This window comes from Piliocolobus tephrosceles, chromosome 19, assembly GCF_002776525.5.
Source record: "Piliocolobus tephrosceles isolate RC106 chromosome 19, ASM277652v3, whole genome shotgun sequence".
Taxonomy (NCBI): Eukaryota; Metazoa; Chordata; class Mammalia; order Primates; family Cercopithecidae; genus Piliocolobus; species Piliocolobus tephrosceles.
In genome coordinates, this window is record NC_045452.1 from 26439650 (window position 1) to 26460376 (window position 20727).

At 47.5% G+C, this 20727-nt stretch overlaps 1 long non-coding RNA gene and 1 pseudogene across 1 annotated transcript; both read left to right on the top strand.

Moving 5' to 3' along the window:
- The window catches only part of LOC113219887, a 28231-nt pseudogene extending 18934 nt beyond the window's left edge, over positions 1–9297 (top strand).
- A 1067-nt stretch (positions 9298–10364) lies between these two features.
- LOC111548888 lies at positions 10365–13460 on the top strand. The gene is made up of 4 exons (XR_002733547.2): positions 10365–10467; positions 11520–11605; positions 12389–12505; positions 13051–13460. It is a non-coding gene; the product is annotated as an uncharacterized LOC111548888 (long non-coding RNA).
- Positions 13461–20727: the final 7267 nt, after the last annotated feature.

Below are 20727 nucleotides of genomic sequence, written 5' to 3' on the forward strand. Positions count from 1 at the left end.
TCTTGGCCGGGCGCGGTGGCTCAAGCCTGTAATCGCAGCACTTTGGGAGGCCAAGACGGGTGGATCATGAGGTCAGGAGATCGAGACCATCCTGGCTAACACGGTGAAACCCCGTCTCTACTAAAAAATACAAAAAACTAGCCAGACGAGGTGGCGGGCGCCTGTAGTCCCAGCTACTTGGGAGGCTGAGGCAGAAGAATGGCGGGAACCCGGGAGGCGGAGCTTGCAGTGAGCTGAGATCTGGCCACTGCACTCCAGCCTGGGCGACAGAGCGAGACTCCGTCTCAAAAAATAAAATAAAATAAAATAAAAGTTGATTCTTTTTTAAATAAAGAAAAGAGGTTTAATTGGCTCACAATTCTGTAGGCTATACAAGGATGGCCCCAACATCTGCTCAGCTTCTGTCAAGGACCTCTGGAACTTTGCAATCATAGCGGAGGGTGAAGGAGAGGCAGGCACCTCACATGACAAGAGCAGAGCAAAAGAGATGGGGAAGCAGCGCCACACACTTTTAAACAAGCAGATCTCATGAGTACGCACTCAACATCCGGAGGATACCACTAAGCCATAACGGATCCGCCCCCATGATCCCATCACCTCCCACCAGGCCCCACCCGCAACATTGGAGGTAATCAATGTGAGATTTGGGTGGGGACAAATATCCAAACTACATCATTCTGCCCCTGGCCCCCCCAAATCTCATGTCCTTCTCACACTGCAAAATACAATCATACCTTCCCAATAGTCCCCTGAAATCTTAACTCATTCCCGCATTAACTCAGAAGCCATAGGTCTGATCTAAAGTCTCATCTGAGACCTACTCCTCAGTACAGTTTCTGTGTTAGGCCACTCGTGCATTGCTATGAGGAAGTACATGAGACTGAATAATTCATAAAGAAAAGAGAATTAATTGGCTCATGGTTCTGCAGGCTATACAACCATGGCTTCAACATCTGCTTAGTTTCCGTGAGGGCCTCCGGAACCTTACAATCATCACAGTTGATTCCAAAATGTAAGCAGAAATTGGAAAACCTTGAATTGCCAATAAAAAGTCTTCAAAAAGAAAAATAAGATTGGAGGGCTTTTATGATATAATTTCAAGACTTGCTGTAAAGTTATGATAGTGAAGACAGTACAATAATGGCATAAACATAGACCAATAAAAGCACTAGAACAGAATAGAGGCCAGACGGAAACTCACATTTATATGGTCAATTGATTTATTTTTACCTTAGGTGCTAAAGCAAGTTAGGGAAAAGAAAAATCTTTTTAACAAATGGTGCCCAAACAACTGACTATACCTATATCTATAACGCCAAGGGGTTACCCTCCATTCTTTTTTTTTTTTTTTTTTTTTTTTTGAGGCGGAGTCTTGCTCTGTCACCCAGGCTGGAGTGCAGTGGCCGGATCTCGGCTCACTGCAAGCTCCGCCTCCCAGGTTTACGCCATTCTCCTGCCTCAGCCTCCCAAGTAGCTGGGACTACAGGCGCCCACCACCGCCCAGCTAGTTTTTTGTATTTTTTAGTAGAGACAGGGGTTTCACCATATTAGCCAGGATGGTCTCCATCTCCTGACCTCGTGATCCGCCCGTCTCGGCCTCCCAAAGTGCTGGGATTACAGGCTTGAGCCACCGTGCCTGGCCTCCATTCTTTAGCTGAGTACTGATCAGCACATGCATGTGAGGAAGTGACCTCAGATTAGAAAAAGAAACACTGGAACAAAGCTTAAAATCAAGCCTCAGAAGGATCCAACTGTTTCCAAGTAACTGATCTAATGCCCAGAAAATTTTGTAAAAAATACTTAAAGGAATACCAGCGAAATTAATTAATTAATTAAACCACACCCGACAATGAGAGTTCACAATTTCTTGTACCTAATCAAAAATCAGCATCCATGCAAAGAGGTAGAAAAAGACAGGTCACAATATGGGGAAAAATCAGTCAGTAGAAACAGACCCAGAAATGACATCGATGATAGAATTACCAGACGAAGATACTAAAACAACCCTAAGAAATAGACTCTATTTGTTCAAGAAAATAGAGGCAAGCATGCACCTGATAATAACAGACATGAAAGAGTTTTTTAAAAGACCCAAGACAGAGTTTAAGAGATGAAAAACACACAACAAATTAGACAACACAGAAGAAAAGTCAGGTGAATATGGATATGTAAGACTAAGAAGTTATCAAAAAACGTGGGAAAATAAGTGAAATACAATGAACAAAGCATCAAATGACCTGTATGCATGTCATTGGAATCTCAGAAAAGAAAAGCGATGGGGAAGAGGGATGGACACAAAAAAACATATTTGGGAAAATAGTGGTCATATTTTTTCAAATTTAATGAAAACTATCAATCTATAGATCCAAAAATCTCAATGAACTCAAGCATAAGAAACATGAAGGAAAACGTACCAAGGTGCCTCATAATCAAATTTCTGCAAACAGATGTTGTTAAAGGAAAGCATTAAAAGCAGCAAGAGACCAAAAAAAGACACATCAGACACAGAAGAACAAAGACAAAGTTCACAGAAAGCTTTTTAGAAGAAACAATAGAGGTCAGAAGATGGGTGACATCATCACTTTGAAGTATTGATGGAGAATTAATTGTCAAGTTTGAACTCTATGTAGAGATAATATATTTTTAATGAAGACAAGGTAAAGATTTAATTTAATGTAAGAAACTGACAGATTTGATCCCAAGCAGACCAGCACCGCAAGAAATGCTAAAAGACCTCCTTTGGACAGAAGGAAAATGATGCACATACTAAGCAGAAACCTGAATAAACACCTAAGAATAAAGACCATCAAAAATGCGGATCAGGCTGGGCACGGTGGCTCATACCTGTAATCCCAGCATTTTGAGAGACCACAGCAGGAGGATCACTTGAGCCCAGGAGTTTGAGACCAGCCTGGGCAACATAGGAAGACCCTGTCTTTACAAAAAAAAAAAAAAAAAAAAACTACACAAATTAACTGGGTGTGGTGGCATGTATCTGTAGTCCCAGCTACTCAGGAGGCTGAGGTGGGAGGATCACTTGAGCCTGGGGAGGCTGTGGTTGCAGTAAGCCACGTCACACCGTTGTCCTCCAGCCTGGGCAACAGTGAGACCCTGTCTCAGAAACAAAACAAAGCAAAAATGGTAATCATATCAGTAAATGTAAAAGACGTTTTTAAAATTGTTTATGCCCTTTAAAAGATTATTTCTATTTCAGGCAAAAATAACAACAATGTATTGTGAGATTTATAATAAATGTAGAAGTAAAATCAAGGCGGTACTAGTGCAAAAGCAGAGAGATGTAAAGGGAAAGGCACTGTCGTGGGAGCTTCACACTCCATGTGAAGGGGTGCAGGGGTCCTCAAATGTTAATTGTGACGAGTTGAAGATGTCTACAATAAATACTAGAGCAACTACTTTTAAAACACAGGATGCGGGGTAGCTAATACGCCAATGGAGGAAATAAAGTAGAACTATTGAAATATCCAATAAAGGCAAAACAAGGAAAGAGAAGCCAAGAATAGATGAGACAAGTAGCGGGAGAGAAAGCAAAGCAAAAGATTTAAATTCAATCGTAACTATATTACCCTCAATGTAAGTAGTCCAGACACTCTAATTTAAAGGTAAAGATTATGAGACTGATTTCAGTTTTTTGTTGGTTTTGGGTTTTTTTGTTGTTGTTGTTTGTTTGTTTGTTTGTTTTTGAGACGAAGTCTCACTGTGTCACCAGGCTGGAGTGCAGTGGCGCAATCTTGGCTCACTGCAACTTCCACTTCCCGGATTCAAGCAATTCTCCTGCCTCAGCCTCCCGATAATCTGGGATTACAGATGCCCGCCACCGAGCCCAGCTAATTTTTTGTAATTTAGTAAAGAAGGGGTTTCACCATGTAGCCCAGGCAGGTCTCAATCTCCTGACCTCAGGTGATCTGCCCGCTTTGGCCTCCCAAAGTGCTGGGATTACAGACGTGAGCCACCATGCCCGGCTTAGTTTTTTTTTTTTTTTTAAAGGTAAAACTCTATACACTGATTACAGAAAATCAACGTTAAACGTAAAGACACACATAGGTTAAGAGTAAAAAGATGGAAAAAGGCTGGGCGTGCTGGCTCATGCCTGTAATCCCAGCACTTTGGGAGGCCAAGGCGAGTAGATCACCTGAGGTCAGGAGTTTAAGACCAGCCTGGCCAACATGGTGAAACCCTGTCTCTACTAAAAAGACAAAAAATTAGCCATAGTGGTGGATGCCTGTAATCCCAGCTACTCAGGAGGCTGAGACAGGCCAATAATACAGAAGGTCGTAATGATGAAGGGGTCCCTGCATCAAGAGACAACTAATTCTAAAGGTTTATGCACTTGTTAACAGAAATTCAAAATGCATACAGCAAAACTGACAGAACAGAACTGAAAGAAGGACTAGACATATCTACAGTTGTAACTGGAGATTTCAATACCCCTATTTAATAATATAATGATTAGATAGAAAATTGGTAGAATATAAAAGATTTGAACATTATCAACCACATAACCTAATCAACATATAAAGCACTCCACCCACAATAGCAGAAAGCACACTGTTTTCAAGTAGCATAAAACGTTTACCAAGATAGACAATTTCCTGTGCCCCAAAGCAAGTCTCAGAAAGTTGGAATGGGTTTAAATCATGCAAATTATGTTCTCCGACCACAATTGGGTTAAATTAGAAATCAATAATGGGGAGACGCCTGGAAAATGCCCAAATATTTTGAAACTATAAAACACATTTCTAAATAATTCACTATTTAAAGAAGAAATCACAAGTGAAGTTATCATTTTTAACTAAATGAAAATGAAAACTTCACATATCAAAATATGTGGGATACAGCTAATACAGTGCACAGAGGGAAATTTTTTTTATTGGTAAATGCTCCTATTAGAAACAAAGAAAGTTTTCAAATTGACTTAAACTTGCCTCTTAAGAAATCAGACAAAGTAGAGCTAAGTAAGTAGAAAAAAGGGATGATGAGAAGCAGACATTAATGAATTGAAAAACAGGAGAAAAACAAAGAAAATAAATAGAAACAAAAGTTTGTTCTTTTAAGTAAGTTGTTAAAATTAATACACCTGTAGCCAGACTAATCATGACCAAAAGAGAGCAGACACAAGTTTTCAGCATCGTGAATGAGAGAGGAGACACCACTACAGACCCTACAGGCATTAAAAGGATAATACGAACATTGTGATGCCAATACGTCACACAACTTAGATAAACTTTCGACAGATTCCTTGAAAGTGTTCATACCACCGAATCTCACTCAAGAAGAAATAGACAACCTAAATAACTTTATAGCTAGTAAAGAAATTTAATTTGTAGTGAAAAAAAACCTTCCAACAAAGAAAACTCCATGTCCAAATGGCTCCGCTTGTGAATTTTACCAAACATATAAAGAAGAAATAATGCCAGTTCTATACAAACTCTTTCATAAAGTTGAAAATGTTGGAACACACATCAATTCATTCTGTAAGGCCAGCAATATCCTGATATTAAAACTAGACAAAAATATTACAAGAAAAAAACTACAAACCAACATCTCTCACAAAAGTTCTTAAACAAATTTTAGCATATCAAATTTAACTTCACACACACACACACACACAGAGACAGATAGAAAGAATAATGCACCTTGTTAGCATGGGGCTTACCCACGGGGGGCAAGCTTGGTTTAACATCTGAAAATCAATCAGTGTAATTCACCATCTTAAAAGGTTAAATAAGAAAAACATTAGGTAGAAAAAATAAGATGTGGTGTCCAACAGATGAGTAGGGTGATTATAATTAATGTTAATTGATTATACGTTTCAAAATAGCTAGAAGGGAGTAATTTGAATGTTCCTAGTGTAAAGAAAAGGTAAATATCCATCCATTGTGATTGCAATTACCCTGATTTGATTATGTAAATGTATCAAAATTATCACATGTACCTCAAAAATATGCACAGCTATTATTTATCAATTAGTTAAAAATATTTTCAAAGAACCATATAATCCTCTCAATAGATACAGAAAACGCATTTGACAAAATTCAACATCCATTCCTGATTTTCCTTTTTTAAACTCAACAAACTAGAGACAGAAGATTACTTTCTCAACCTGAAAAACGGCATCTAAGGAAAATCCACAGTTAATATCATAGTCAATGATGAAAAGCTATGCTTCCTCCTTCCCCTCCAAATCAGAAATGAGGCAAGTATGCCTACTCTTACTACTTGTACTTAACATTGTATTGGAGGTGCTTACCAGTGTATTGAGGCACAAAAAAGAAAAAGAAATAAAGGCATCCAGATAGGAAAGGATGTACTAAAACTGTCTTTATTCATAGACAACATGACTGTTTCTGTTGAAAATCTAAACAAATCTACAAAAACCCACAAGAACTAATAAGTGAGACTGGCAAGGTTTCAGGATACAAAATCTATATATAAAAATTAATTGCTTTCTATATACCAGCAATGAACCATCAGAAATCGAAATTTTAGAAAATAACCATTTAACATAGCATAGCATGAACTATTGAGGATATAAACAAGAATTGTTCACTGGAAACTATGGAACATTGGCAAGAGAAATTAAAGACCAAAATAAATAGGGTGATACAATGTGTTCATGGAGTGAAAGACTCGACATTGTTGTGATGGTTACTATTACATGTCAACTTGACTGGGCTAAGGGATGCCCAGGTAGCTGGTAAAACATAATTTCTGGGTGTATATGGGAGGGTGTTTCTGAAAGAGATTAGAATTTAAATCAGTAGACAGAGTAAAGACATCCACCCTTATAAATGTGGGTAGGCAAAAATGCAGAGGAAGGATGAATTCTCTCTCTCTCTCTTTCTGTTTCTCTCTCTCTCTCTCTCTTTCTCTCTCTCTCTCTCTCTCCCCCCCCCCCCCCCACCCCCAACTCCTTGAATTGGGACATCCATCTTCTACTATTCCTGGACACTGGAGCTCCTGGTTCTTAGGCCATCAGACTCTGAAACAGACACCAGCATTCTTCTGCCCCTACCCAGTACTCAGGCCTTCAGACTAAATGATAGCACCTGCACTCTTGCATCTCCAGGTTGCAGGTTGCACATCATGGGACTTCTTGGCCTTCATGATTACGTGAGCCAATCCCTATAATAAATCTTCTCTCACATCCATCTGATCAGCTCTATACAGATAGATAGATATACTATTGGTTCTGTTTCTCTGGAAACAGAAGAACCCTGAGAAAACCCAAACTAACGTAATTGTTATGATGTCAGTTCTCCCCAAATTGATCTATAGATGTGACACAGTCCCAATTAAAATCGCAACAGGCTTTTCTGGTAGAATTTGACAAGCCGATTCTAAAATTAATATGAAAATGCAAGCAACTCAGAATAACCAGAGCTGTTTTGAAAAAGAAGAACAAAGTTGGAGGATTTATACACTTGGTTTCAAGACTGATTATAAAGCTACAATAATCAAGACTGTGGAATTTGCATAAAGATGAACATATAGAACAATAGAAGAGAAAACAGACTGTAGAAATAGACCCACACATATATAGTCAATTGATTTTCAACAAACATTTAAATAAATTTTTTTCAATAAAAAGTGCTGAAATGATTTCACAGCCGTATGTTTTTTAAAAATGAACCTTGAAACTTCACATTATATACAAAAAGTCACTTGAAATGCATCCTAGATCTAAATGTAAGAGCTAAAGTAAAACTTTTTCAAGAAGATACAGGAGAAAATCTTTGTGACTTCAAGTTTGGCAAAATATCTTACAAAAAACACAAATTATAAAAAAAAAATTGGATAAATTGAACTGCATCAAACTTAAAAGTGTTTGTTCCCTAAAACACATTGTTTCAAAAATGAAAAGGAAAGTCACACATTAGAAGAAAATATATACAAAATACACATCGGACAAAGAGCTTGTATCTAGAATTATGTAAATAACTCTTGCTTGGCGAAGCCCAAGTCCTGTCTTCTCGCCCTCCTCCCCGGACAGCTTGAGCTTCACCACTCAATCCACATTCTCCACCAACTACAGGTCCCTGGACTCTGCCCAGCCCCCCAGCTATGGTGCCCGGCCAGTCAGCAGTGCAGCCAGCGTCTATACAGGCACCGGGAGCTCTGGTTCCAGGATCTCCGTGTCCCATTCCACCAGCTTCCAGGCCGGCATAGGGTCCGTGGGCCTGGCCACGGGGATGACTGGGGATCTGGCAGGAATGGGAGGCACCCAGAACGAGGAGACCATGCAAAACCCGAACGACCGCCTGGCCTTCTACCTGGACAGAGTGAGGCACCTGGAGACAGAGAACCGGAAGCTGAAGAGCAAAATCTGGGAGCACCTGGAGAAGAAGGGACCCCAGGTCAGAGACTGGAGCCATTACTTCAAGACCATCAAGGACCTGAGGGCTCAGAGCTTGGCAATTATTGTGGACAATGCCTGCATTGTTCTGCAAATCAACAATGCCTGTCTTGATGCTGATGACTTTAGAGTCAAGTATGAGACAGAGCTGGCCATGAGCCAGTCTGTGGAGCGCGACATCCATGGACTCCGCAAGGTCATTGATGACACCAATGTCACTCAGCTGCAGCTGGAGACAGAGATTGAGACTCTCAAGGAGGAGCTGCTCTTCATGAAGAGGAACTACGAAGAGGAAGTAAAAGGCCTATAAGCCCAGATTGCCAGCTCTGGGTTGACCGTGGAGGTAGATCCCCAAATCTCAGGACTTCACCAAGATCATGGCAGCCCTCCGGGCCCAAAATGACGAGCTGGCTCGGAAGAACGGAGAGGAGCTGGACAAGTACTAGTCTCAGCAGATTGAGGAGAACACCACAGTGGTCACCACGCAGTCTGCCAAGGTTGGAGCTGCTGAGATGACACTCATGGAGCTGCGACGTACAGTCCAGTCCTTGGAGATCGACCTGGACTCAATGAGAAATCTGAAGGACAGTTTGGAAAACAGCCTGAGGGAGGTGGAGGCCCACTACACCTTGCAGATGGAGCAGCTCAACGGGATCCTGCTGCACCTGGAGTCAGAGCTGGCACAGACCTGGGCAGAGGGACAGCACCAGGCCCAGGAGTACCAGGCCCTGCTGAACATCAAGGTCAAGCTGGAGGCTGAGATCACCACCTACTGCCACCTACTGGAAGATGGCGAGGACTTCAATCTTGATAATGCCCTGGACAGCAGCAAGTCCATGCAAACCATCCAAAAGACCACCTGCCAGATAGTAGATGGCAAAGTGGTGTCTGAGACCAGCGACCCCAAAGTTCTGAGACATTAAGGCAGCAGAATCAGGGTACTCTTTGAGGAGCAGGAGGCCAATAAAAAGTTCAGAGGTTAAAAAAAAAAAGAACTCTTACAACACAATAATTTTTAAAATCCGGCTGGGCGGGGTGGCTCACGCCTGTAATCCCAGCACTTTGGGAGCCTGAGGAGGACAGATCACCTGAGGTCAGGAGTTCTAGACCAGCCTGGCCAATATGGTAAAATCCTGTCTCTATTAAAAATACAAAAATTAGTTGGGCGTGGTGGTGCATGTTTTTAATCCCAGCTACTCAGGAGGCTGAGGCAGGAGAATCGCTTGAACCTGGGAGGTGTGGGTTGCAGTGAGCTGAGATCGCACCATTGCACTCCAGCCTGGGCAACAAGAACAAAACTCTGTCTGAAAAAAAAAAATTAAAACTTCCCAAAAATGGGCAGAAGATTTAAGCAAACACTTCACCAAGAAAGATATATAAATGGCAAATAAATACAATAAAATGATCTTCAACACCATTAGTCATTGGCGGAGGGGAGTACACATTTTAATCACAGCAAGATACCACTACATATCCACCAGAATGCCTAAAATTTAAAGACCCTAACAAGTGTTGACAAAGATATGGAGCAACTAGAATGCATACATTGTTGGTAAGAATGTGAAATGGTACAATCACTTTAAGAATCAATATGTCAATTTCCCATAAAGTTAAACAAAATCGATGTGACCACACAATTCTATGTCTAGTTATTGATTCAATTAAAAAATGAAAGCATGTGTCCACATAAAAACTTGTACCAGAATATTCATAGCACTTCTATTTGTGATAGCCAAAAACTATCAAGAACTCAAACGTCTGTCAACAGGAGAGTGGATAAATATTCCATTCTAAACCATGGAATATCATTTAACCACAGAAAGGAGCAAACTGCAACACATAGATGACTCTCAAAAACATTCTCCTAGGTGACAAAGCCTGATACAGAAGAGTATGTGCTGTGTGATGTCATCTATATGAACTTCTAGAATAGACAGGGCTCCTCTATGCTGATAGAAATCAGAACAGCACGGCCCGCGGGGGGTGGGGAGGGCAGGTGCTAGAGATGGGGATCCACGGGGAGGGTGACCTGGTGAGAGATTTTACAGCTGCAGAAAATGTCCTCTACCTTGAGAGAGGCGTGTGACACAGGAGTAAGTTTGCCAAAATTCATCAAACTGTGCTAAGATCTGTGCACTTCACTGAATATAAACATCATTTAAATGTCTACTTCATTTAAAAAACAAAGAAGCTGATTGGAAGTGCTGAGCCCTTGGGTAGCGTTTTCTGACTGTGGTCTCCACTGCAGGTGATCTGGCAGAGCGCTTCCCCATGGGGTCACTGGGGGCCAGAGTGTGAGGATTTCCACTTGGAAGGGCAGTGGAACTGACCCCAACCAAAATGATCCCCCAGCTCCCGCCTGCTGCATGTGAGGCCTGGCTGCTGGTGTTCCGGGGGCTGCAAGGAGAAAGAGGCAGGGGTCTCCAATATTCAGTACATGCCCTGCTTTTGGAGTGGCATCCCCCAATCCAGAGGCCTCTGCCCGACCCTTTCTTAAAATAAATCTTGGGTTTTCTACCAGGCTCAGGGAGGGGCAATCTCCCAGCTGTGCAAGCAGTGGGAGTGGAGAGCTGTGTCTGTCCCTGTCCCTCCCATGAGAGGAAGACTAACTGCTCTTGTTTGAAACAATCCTCCTTCACTCCCCTCCAGAAGTCTCTGGCATCTCCAGCCTCCCAGACCCATTGTTGCTTCTCAGCTTTGCTTGCTGCTGGCCATGTTTCAGCTTCTCAAGCTCACCTAGTGGGTTACGGCTCATCCACCAGGTTTCCAGTCTCCAAAATGTTGGTGCTTGGGCCTCCTCCCCTTTTCTCTTTCTGCTTGAGGGTAATGTCTGTAAAGTGATCTTTACCATCATTTTAGTGGGATTTCAAGAAGAGGCAAATGTGTGTGTGTGTGTGTGCCACCATCTTTCTCAGTAAGTCCAGTCTTTGCACATTTTATCCTCATGGTTGCAATGTGGCTGCTCCTGCTCTGGGCATCAGATCCACATTCCAGGCAGGAAGGAGGGTGTGTGCCCCTGAGACCATCCCCTTTGATGGGAAATCAAACTGGCAGACTTTCTCTTATGTCCATGGCCACTCCTAGCTGCAAGCGAACCTGGTAACTCCTATTTTTAAGGAGGCAAACTTTCACTCCAACAAAACAGGTTGTTTAAGGAGAATGGATGGTTACACATCCTACTTGGGAGACAATCTCACTGAACCAGGGGGGAACACAGTGCATGATGGGCTGGTAGGGCGTGGGGGTCAGTACAGCATGACACAGAAGGAGAGCTGGTTCCTTGAGAGAAAAACAAAGTGCTGGCCCCAGAGGCGAGGAAGGGTTGCTGGCGGGCAGAGAGGACACTGGAGCCCACGGTAGATTCTCCTTGATCACTCACTCCCAGTTCCCTTCCTGCTCCTAGTTCAGTCCCTGACTCCTCTTCTCACTGCCGTCGCTGTCCCTGTCCTGCGACCAGGGTAGGGGATGGGAGGGGAGGTCTGCACGTTTCCGAGCCTTGTGGAAAGGTGACCGTGGACCTCTGGGAGGATGATCTCATCACTTTCTGAAGGAGACGTCGAGCTGAGATGCTAACAATAGCCAAGCACGATGCCAGCCTGATTGGAGAAGCTAAAAAAAGAAGCTCGTTCCAAAGCCTCATCAGGGAAGAGAAGGGCCACGAAGGCAGGTTTGCAGGGCTTTAGGGAGGAGGGGGAGAGGGATGCAGAGGGATGGATTGAGTGGCCTGAGTCTCAGCACAGCTGTGGCCATGGGCTGCCTCCATGTCCAGGAACGCCAGGTCTGCCATGCACCACCCACCTGCCCCCAAGTTTGCACAGGGCACCTGGGAAGACCTTCAGCCCTATTGGGCCGCCCCTTGAGTACCCCCTCCTTCCACACTGGAAGGTCTTCTACTTCCTGGAGCTTGGCCTGCCTTGGGAGGAGGAGAAAATGGCCCATGTCCCCAGAGAGCTCACGAAGTGCCGGCCTAGGTGAGCACTCTTTGTGCCTCGTGCCATGGAACTTTTGCCACAGCCCTACTCACTTCACGGAAGAGGAAACTGAGGCTCGGGAAATCGAGCTGGCAGACTTCCTCTGGAACTTCCTCTGGACATCTGGAGGGACGTCTTGTCAGCAGAGCAGGCTGGACTGGTGAGTTTCCTGCAGCTGGGAGTCCTGGCCAATGTGTTCAGCCCCCTCTGACCTCTCTGTGCCCTTGATGTTTTTGAGCCTCATGGCTTGGCTCCCACCAACATCTTCTGTCTCCTCCCCCATGCCCCAAAGGCAGCTGGTGTAGAGGGTGGCAAATGACAACCTCAAGGCCAGAGAGGAGTATAATATGCCCACAGCCACACAGCTAGTAACAGGCAGAACTGGGGCTGGAACCCACGTCACCTGCTTTCTGGCTTCTTCCTTACACCATAGCACAGCAGAGATGGCATCAGAGGCGAGGCTGAACAGGCCAGCTAAAGGAGGGTGCTCGCACCCTGCTCATGGCCACCAGCGCCACACCTGGCTTTCTGCCATCAGCCTAGAGAAAAATAACAAGGCCCAAACTGACCTGCACTGAAAAGGCAAAGTTACAAATAAAGAACAGCTTCAAGCCCGATGATTGGAAACTTTGCTGCGTTGCCATCTGTCACAAATGCCACCGCATTCTTCATAACCCCCAACGACATTTTCCTCTTCATTTTCAGCTTCACAAAGAGGATGCAGCCCTGCCTCCCAGCAGGAGTCAGTTCTGCTCTGAGACGTGAGGCTCACAATCAAATGAAGACTCCTACTGCTGCATCTTGAAGATAATGATGCTGTCACTCCAGGCCGGAACCACAGGAGTGGCAATGAGTGAACAGCTAGCAGAGTGGAGCAGCCACACTGATACAGGGGAGGCTGCAGCAGTGCTGCAGCCCAGGGCTGGGCAAAACTGCCTTCCTGTCCCCCAGGAGCTGAGGCCTCTGAGATTGGTGCTGGGAGGTCACACAGTGCAGGCAAATCACACAGACCTCGGAGCAGGATCCCTGGCCATGAGAACTCAAAAGACACAGTCTTTAAAATGAAGACAGAAAACTGTACTTATTGCCACAATAAAGCTGTGTAACAAACTACCTAAATTTGGGAGCTTCAAATAAGTGTTTATTTGGCTCACAGTTCAGCAGTTTTGGCTGGGCTCTGTGGTGCGATTCTTCTGGTCTTGGTGGGGTTCACCCATATGTCTGGTGGGCAGCCAGCTGCTGGCAATGAGGCTGAGTGCTCCTCACCCTCCCAGGCTGAGCTGGGTGTGTCCTTGTGGCAATGGCAGAGGCACAGGAGAGCAACCAGAGGATACACAGCCCCCTGAGACCCCAGCTCAAGATGGGCCACAGCCACTTTCACTTTGTCCTGTTGACCAACATGGATCACAGGGCCAAACCCAGAGTGAGAAGTGGGCAGGCCAACTTAGCCCTAGTGAAACGGGCAGCTCCAGGGAAGGTAGAAAAGTGGGGCCATCACTGCGACCTGGCACCAATGCCTGCCCCCAGGGCTATAGTCTAGAGGATTAAGTGGATTAAGGGCCAGGAAAGCACATTACACATTACGAACAAGTGCAGAGGCCTCCTGTATCCAGTCACCAATGGAGGCTGCCTTGGTGAGTCCAGGTGCCATCTCTGCACCGCGTCCCAGCCTTCAGCCTCTGGCCCTCTGGGCCGGCCTTCACAGAGGAGTCCACCTGCTCATGCTGAAGCACAGTTCTGAGCATGCCACTCCCCTGCTTTAAGCTCACCCACGGCTCCCCACTGCCCTCTGGGCCTCTCTGATTCATCCTGGACTTTCCTCTCGGGCCTCAATGTCCCCTTTTATCCTCCGCCTCAGTGCAACACTAACAGAATGGGACCTATGTTCTCTCCTGCTCCAGACCTTTGCACAGGCAGCTCCCTTTGCCTGGAAACTTTGCCTCCTATTATTCTATTATTTCTTTCTTTCTTTTTTTTTTTTTTGAGGCAGAGTCTCACTTTGTCACCCAGGCTGGAGTGCAGTGGTACCATCTCAGCTTACTGCAACCTCCACCTCCCGGGTTCAAATGAGTCTCCTGCCTCAGCCTCCTGAGTAGCCAGGATTACAGGTGCCCACCACCACGCCCAGCTAGTTTTTGTATTTTTAGTAGACGTGGGGTTTCACCATGTTGGCCAGGCTGGTCTTGAACTCCTGACCTCAGGTGATCCACTCGCCTCAGCCTCCCAAAGTGCTGGGATTATAGGCGTGAGCCACTGCACCTGGCCTGTTTCCTATAATTTCTGCACCTATCACTCAGGCCCCTGCAGCCTTCCTTGACCCTCCGTCCAGGGCCAGGGGCCTCCTCTCAGCTTCCACCACCCAGGGGCTTCCCTGTGTCTGCCACAAGCCACACTGTGGAATTGCTTACCTTGTCTCTGGAGCACCAGAACATTGTCAGATCCACCTTCAAACTGCCATTGCCCTGCACAGGGCCTGGCACACAGGTGGTGCCTAGTAAAGGTTCCCTCCACCTTACCCTGTCTGATCTTTGGAGCTCTGGGTGAGGGCAGCATCACAAGGTTGAGAAGCAGGAGGAGGCTTAAAGATGGCCTGATTTATAGATGGGGAAACTGAGGCCCAGAGAAGGAAAGGAGCTTGCCTTGGGACACAGAGATAAGTGTTCATTCATTCATTCACTCAACAAATTTTTATTACACACCTACTGTTTGCTAGGGAATGTAGAAAACACAGAAACCCCTGCCCTTGTGGAACCCACAGTCATCAAACAAGTCAAGAAAAAAGTAAATATAAAATTGCAATTGAGACGTGCTACAAAGAGAATTACTCAGAGCCGGGAAAGCCTTCCTGGCAGAGGCTGCCAAGGGCCTGCCCAGTACCCCTCCTTCCCTCTCCTTAGAAACTAACTCTGCCAGCCGGGTGTGGTGACTCACGCCTGTAATCCCAGCACTTTGGGAGGCCGAAGCGGGTGGATCACCTGAGCTCAGGAGTTCAAGGCCACCCCGGCCAGCACGGCAAAACCCTGCCTCTAGTGAAAACACAAAAAAATTAGCCAGGCATGCTGGTGCCTGCCTGTAACCCCAGCTATTTGAGAGGCTAAGGCCGCAGAATCGCTTGAACCTGAAAGACAGAGGTTGCAGTGAGCCGAGATCACTGGGGGTGGGGAGGAAGAGGAGGAGGAGGACGAAGAAGGAGAAAGAGAAGGAGGTAGAGGAAGACTGGTAGCTGAATGGCATGGAGATGATACCACCGCAGGATGGGCCCCAAGGACCACGCCACAGCGGGGGCAGCAGTCATACTGATGGGCTTCCTGATGGATGGTCCACATGGGATGGGGTTGTTACAGTGATAGGGCAGGGTGCTGAGCCGGAAGGGGCTTGTGAAGGGAAATGCCAATCAGAAGAGGACAGAGCCCCTGGTGGGAGCTGGGTTGAGATGCCCATCCTGCCCTCCGGGTCCACAGTGCCCTCCCCAGCCCCCAGGACATGTGGGGTGCCCCTGTCATAGTACCACTGCCCGTCCCCAGAGCTGGGAGAGCCGAGAAGCCCTCTCCCCAAGACAGAGCCCTGCAGGCCCCAGCCGCAGTCCCCAGTTCCAAAAGCCTCCCAGGCAATTTACCAGAGTATGTAGCCAGCTAATCAGTAGGTGACTGGATCCTTTGTTCAAAAGTTATCTTTAGACAAGAGCATTTATCAAGTTTAATTAACGTGTCGCAGACTGCAGTGTGAGAGATGGCTCCGAAGGCAGCCCTGATAATACTAATTTTTCTACATTAATGTCAACTCGGCACTGAGTCCCAAGCAGGAAGTAGACGGTCAATGCTAACACCCCCAAAAAAATAGAGATTTCCCTCCCTAACTCAAATTAAACGTGTTGTGGACACCTGAGTGGTGTACAGAAGGCTTAGGTGGGGAGCCTGGGAGGCTCTGGTTGAGAAGCTGGGGTGCATCATAAGCTGCCCCGCACCCTGTGGGCTGGGCATCTGCCACCTAGATCCCACCTGGAGCAGAATCTTCCAGGCAGGTTGGTGTCCTTTCTCCAATTTTACCGAAGTTGATCCTGGGGTTCAGGGAGGCCCTGGGAGTCATCCAGGTCACACAGTTTTATAGAGTCGGGCACCAAGATCCGTTCTTCCTCCATGTCACGACAGCCCCAGGCACATGTAGCTGCACAGTCAGTAAACACTCACCCAATGCCTACTGCACACAGGCATGATTCTAGGTGCCTACGACCCAGCAGCAGACAGAACAGGCAAGAGCAACTTCTCCTGGAGCTGAGGTGCTGCTGGGACACAGAGGAGGAGGAGGACGGGGATGAGAAGGGGGATAGGAAAGGAACAAGAGGACGAGAAAAAGGAAGAGGGGAGGAGGAAGAAGAGGAAGAAAAGAAAGAGGTGGCAGAAAGAGGAGGAGGGAGGCGGAGGAAGAGGACGTGTTGCTACGTGCTAAGAAGAGATCAGAACAGGATAACAGTCAGGAGAGATGTGAGGTGGTGCGAGGCCACGGGAGATGGGGTGACCAGGGAAAGCCCTACAAGGAGGTGGCATTTGGGAAGATGCTCAAATTAGGGGAAGTGAGCATGAGAGTAGCTGGAGCAGTGGCTTCGAAGGCAGAGGTGACAGCAGGTGCCAAGGCCCTGAGGCAGAAGTGAGCTTGGTGCACTGTACACCAGGAAGCCTCTGTGGCTGGAGCAGACAGGAGAGATAGCCAGTCCCCAGCCCTGGGAAAGGGGAGTCTGTGATGGCTTTGGCCTGTGCAGTGAGGGTCATGTGTGGCCAGATGTGTGGGAGGAACAGCTCCTCACTGGCCTTGCAGGCATCTGAGGCTCAGCAGGACGCCTGCTTTGGATGCGCAGGGCCGTTTTGCCAAGCCCCGAGCAGAAGCGTGTTGGGAGCCAGCTGGGCTGGAACCCGAGGGAGCTGCAGGGCAGCCAGGTGCTGTGTGACCAGCTGCTATCTGCTAGAAAGGAGTGCAAAACTGGGGGGATCCTCTCTCACTGGGGGTGCAGTCTAGGCCCTAGAAACCCTGAGGCACCAGCCTGAAGATAGAAGATGGGCCAGAACCACTCAGGGAGGTTGTCCAGAACTGAGACCGCATTCCCTGCAGAGCATGTGGGGACTGAACGGGTGATCTCGGAGGGAGCCTGGTCCTCATAGAGGCAGGGGAAATGGGCACCGGATCACACCAGGGCACAGGGGGTGGCACTGCCCAACCTCAGCTGGGATCCTGCTTCCGTGGACCAGCCGAGTGACCCTGAGCAAGTCACTTCCCATCCCTGTGCTTCCACGACCTCATCTACGGAACAGAGAGGAAATCTCAGACTCTTGGATTTGTTGTGAGGAATTGACAACCTCAGACAGGAGAGGTGCCCAGCCCTGCACTTGTCCCAGAGCCCTCAGAAAGTGGAGGCCATTGTCATTAGCACACAGAACGCCAGGGGAGACCAGCAAATGACTGAACAGTGGCAGGCGTGTCCATTTCCTCTGCTGGGTCCTGGGAATAACTCCAGGCCGGTTGAAGTTAAGATCCCAGAGGCATGCTACACAGAGGCAGACTTCAGCTCAGTAGGGACAGAGGGACCCCATGAGGGGCTGACCGCCTGTGTGGAGGTGAGCTCCCCGTCACAGGAGTATGCCAGCAGGGCTGGAGTGAGCTGCCTGCAGGAGCTGAGTTCAGAGAGGATGGCCTCTGCGCTCCCTGACTCAGGTCCCGGGACTGGAACACCCTCTAGTCCTCCAGTCCACGCCCCTTAGAGTTAATTGTAGTCGGGGCCACCTCACCCCAAGGTCGTGGCACATTCAAACCCGGCCCTTCTGTCTGCCTCCCTGGTATGGCGTGGAACTCCAGCCCCCTCTCTCCCTGCGCCTCCATCGCCACCCATGTGTCTCACGTCCTGACGTGCTCTCCTTGTTCTGAAGAAGCCTTTCCCCCATGCTGGCCCCTGCCCCAATCCCTTCACACCCCCGAAGTCCCCGGTCTGGGCTACTATGCCATAGACCAAGGCTGAGCTTGGCAGAGGGAACCAGTGGCTGGCACAGCCTAGACCAGAAGGAGCTGGAACCACAAGCCACGGTGCCCACCAGCCAGCGTGCACCACTCCCCGTGGGGACTTCACAGCTGGGCTCCCTCCATTCCTGGGTCTTCTCTCTGCCCACTGCTGATGTGCAGTGCTCGGAGCCTGAACTTGACTGGGACCCGAAGTGCAAGTCGGAAGCTCCGCAGAAACGGCTGTGCCTGGCTCCCCACTCTCGCTGGCATCTACGCCTTCCCTTCCTAGCTTTGGGAAGTGACGCCAGGGCTCCACAGGAGTTACCAAATCTTTTTCAGAGTCCCTGTGTGTGGTGGGTTCCGGCACATGCCCCTCCCCATCACTCAGTGCCCCTCCCTCCCGGGCCCCTGCTCCCAGCAGAGACCCCTCTGTAGGTCTCAGGTGTCACCTGCCCCGGCGTGTACAGACAGGCTCCAGGAAGGCCGGGTCACGGCCTGCAGCGCACCAAGAGCATTGGACAGGGAGCTGGGAGCAGGTGCTGTCCTGGCACCCCTATAGCTTTGTGGGCACTTTGGGCAAGTTGTTGTCCCCCTCTAGGCCTCAGTTTCCTCATCTGTAGAATGAGGAGTGAGAGGAAAGGCCCTGGGCCCTGGATACTCCAGGTCTCAGCATTTCTAAGTAATTGTCCTGAGCCAGCTCTTCCGAAGCCCTGGGTCAAACCTTAGGGAGCAAAGGAGACATGAGCCGATGTTTTCATCGGGCCACTTGCCTGCAAGGGGCAGCAGAGAAGGCTTTGTTCTTCAGGTTTGGGGTCTGAATCAAGGAAGAAATAAAGAAGTGAATCCTTCCTCGAGGGTGTAACTCCCCGCCCTGAAGCCTGGAGTCATCCCTAACATTCCCTGGGGCATGCAGCCTAGGGACTCCTGGGAGGTTTCCTGTGACCTCCTTGGCTCTCTCTGTCCCTTCCTGATCTCCCTGATACTCAGCTGGTCTCTGTCCCTCTGGGAAGCTGAGGACAAGAGCACCTCTCCTTTCCTTTACCTGGAGGTACCACCTAACCGCTTATGATGTCAACAGAGCTATGCGATCCCCTGACAAATCCCTGCCCAATCTCATGTGTAGTCTTCACCACACTGCATGCTGGACAGTTTTGGCTCAGAGGCAGGAGAAGTTGTTCACACAATCATGTCCAGCTAAGACCCCATCACCTCAGCCCTGGGCATTGCAGATCCCCTCATTGGACTCCAGTTGCTCCCTCCAATCTCTCCTCTGAGCAACAGCCCCCAGCCACCTGCCATCCTCCAGGGGCACCTCACTGCCCACGGGAAGCTCTCTTTTCCTACTTCACCAGTCAGAATAGGTCTAGCTACATAACACGAAAACCCAAAATAAGAGAAGCTTGAATGAAATAGAAGCTCATTCCCCATCCTTAAAAACTCAGAAATGAGCCCTTCAGAACTGGAGTGATGGCTGGTCCTTTATCCAGAATGCTGGCATTGCTACGTCTGTGTCACCATTCTCAACACATGGCTTCTGTCCTCATGGTCACCTCATGATCCAGGATGGCTGCTGGAGCTCCAGCCATCACATTTTCCTTGCAGATTGGAAGGAAGAGGAAAAACAGACAGTTAACAAGGGCCACTCCCCCAGCTGAGCCAATTCCCTTTAAGCATCAAGTCTGCTTATCTTCTTAGCCGAAACTTCATCCTGAGGCCATGTCTGTCTGTAAGGAGAGCTGGCAAAGGCAGTGCTTTATTCCCAAAGCCGTATGACTATCCAAAGCTCCAGGCCTGTTTGACCCCTGAAGAATGGGAGAGTGGGTGCTGGAGGGACATCAGGCAACCTCAGCCACATCACCCTTCAGAACGAGGTTCCTGCCCCACCTCCTCCAGGAAGCCCTGGAGGCTCAGAAGAGGGTTAAGATGAGAAGTCAAATGCATTTGGGGGTCTCTGAGCTGGAAAAGGGGGACCCACATGATAAAAGTGAGTCCCAAACTTTGGCACATATCAGAATCCCCTAGAGGACTTGCCACGACACAGAGTGCCCACCCACTCCAAATTCATCGGCTCTGGGGTGGAGCCCTAAAATTTACATTTCTAGCAAGTTTCCAGCTGATGCGTGCTAGCTCAGGAACCCCACTTTGAGAACCACCAGGGTAACAAGAAAAGGCTAGCCTAGCAGGAAGGATGTGGACACTGGGATTTTCCTATTGTTATTTGTAAAACACAGAAGGATCACACTTTACAGTTTGCAAGATAATTTGACATCTCATCTCACCTCTCCGCCACCCTGTTAGTATTATTTTTCATTTTATATTTGCCCAGGGATATCACAGGACTTGCCCCAGGTCTTGTGGCTCAGCAAGTAGCTGGAATCGAATCGTATCCAGACCTTG